Raw genomic sequence first — 1,808 nt, 5'->3', positions numbered from 1 at the left:
AGTGAGGTTAAGGAGGTTTGGGGGCTTCCCAGGTGGCTCAGTGGGTAAAGAACCCACATGCAGTGCAGGAGACATGGATTCAATCCCTGGGTTGGGAAGATTCCCTGAAGGAGGACATGACAACCCATTCCAGTATTCTTGCCTGGAGAATCTCAAGGAGAAGAGGAGCCTGGCAGGCTACTTTCCAATTGGTCACAAAGGGTTGGACATGACTGAAGCCAAGAGCACGCAAGAAGGTTCTAGGATCCAATTTTGGTCAATATTAAAACAAAAAAAACATTGCATTTCTCTATACTACAACAAGCAAGCTGAGATTATTGGGTTATGATGTGAAGTTCACTTCTTCCTATAGATTACAGGTCAGACAATTTTAAAACCACTGTCCCAGAAAAACCCTTGCACAAGTGTACCAGATATATATATATATATATATATATATTTGTAAGTATGTTCACAGTGTTTCACAGCAGTATTTGTGACAGCAAAAACATGAATTAACCTAGTGTCCACTGAAAGGAAAATGAAGAAATGTGTTCAGTTCAATCGCTCAGTTGTGTCAGACTCTTGGTGACCCTATGGACCGCAGCATGCCAGGCTTCCCTGTCCATCACCAACTCCCGGAGTTTACTCAAACTCATGTCCATAGAGTCAGTGATGAGCCATCCAGCTGTCTCATCTTCTACTGTCCTCTTCTCCTCCTGCCTTCAGTCTTTCCCAGCCTAAGGGTCTTTTCCAAGGAGTCAGTTCTTCACATCAGGTAGCCAAAGTATTGGAGTTTCAGCTTCAACATCAGTCCTTCCAATGAATATTCAGGACTGATTTCCTTTAGGATGGACTGGTTGGATCTTCTTGCAGTCCAGGGGACTCTCAAGAGTCTTCTCCAACACCACAGTTCAAAAGCATCAATTCTTCGGCGCTCAGCTTTCTTTATAGTGCAACTCTCACATCCATACATGACTACTGGAAAAACCATAGCTTTGACTAGACAGGCCTTTGTTGGCAAAGTAATGTCTCTGCTTTTGGTCATGGCTTTTCTTCCAAGGAGCAAGCATCTTTTAATTTTATGGCTTCAGTCACCATCTGCAGTGATTTTGAAGCCCAAAAAATAGTGTTTCACTGTTTTCATTTGTTTCCCCATCTGTTTGCCATGAAGTGATGGGACCAGATACCATGATCTTAGTTTTTTTGAATGCTGAGTTTTAAGCCAACTTTTTCACTCTCCTTTTTCACTTTCATTAAGAGGCTCTTTAGTTTTTCTTTGCTTTCTGCCAAAAGGGTGGTGTCATCTGCATATCTGAGGTTATTGATATTTCTCCTGGCAATCTTGATTCCAGTTTGTGCTTTATCCAGCTCAGCATTTCTCATGATGTTCTCTGCATAGAAGTTAAATAAGCAGGGTGACAATATACAGCCTTGATGTACTCCTTTCCCAATTTGGAACCAGTCTGTTGTTCCATGTCCAGTTCTAACTGTTGCTTCTTGACCTGCATACAGATTTCTCAGGAGGCAGGTAAGGTGGTCTGGTATTCCCATCTCTTGAAGAATTTTCCACAGTTTCTTGTGATCCACACAGTCAAAGACTTTGGTGTAGTCAATAAAGCAGAAGTAGATGGTTTTCTGGAACTCTCTTGCTTTTTCAGTGATCCAGCAGATGTTGGCAATTTGATCTCTGGTACCTCTGCCTTTTCTAAATCCAGTTTGAACATCTGAAAGTTCATAGTTCACATACTGTTGAAGCCTGGCTTGGAGAATTTTGAGCATTACTTTGCTAGTGTGTGAGATGAGTGCAATTGTGTGGTAGTTTGAGC

The sequence above is a fragment of the Bison bison genome, unplaced genomic scaffold, assembly GCF_000754665.1.
Source record: "Bison bison bison isolate TAMUID 2011002044 unplaced genomic scaffold, Bison_UMD1.0 scf7180017864141, whole genome shotgun sequence".
Classification (NCBI taxonomy): domain Eukaryota; kingdom Metazoa; phylum Chordata; class Mammalia; order Artiodactyla; family Bovidae; genus Bison; species Bison bison.
This window is presented reverse-complemented; position numbering follows the sequence as displayed.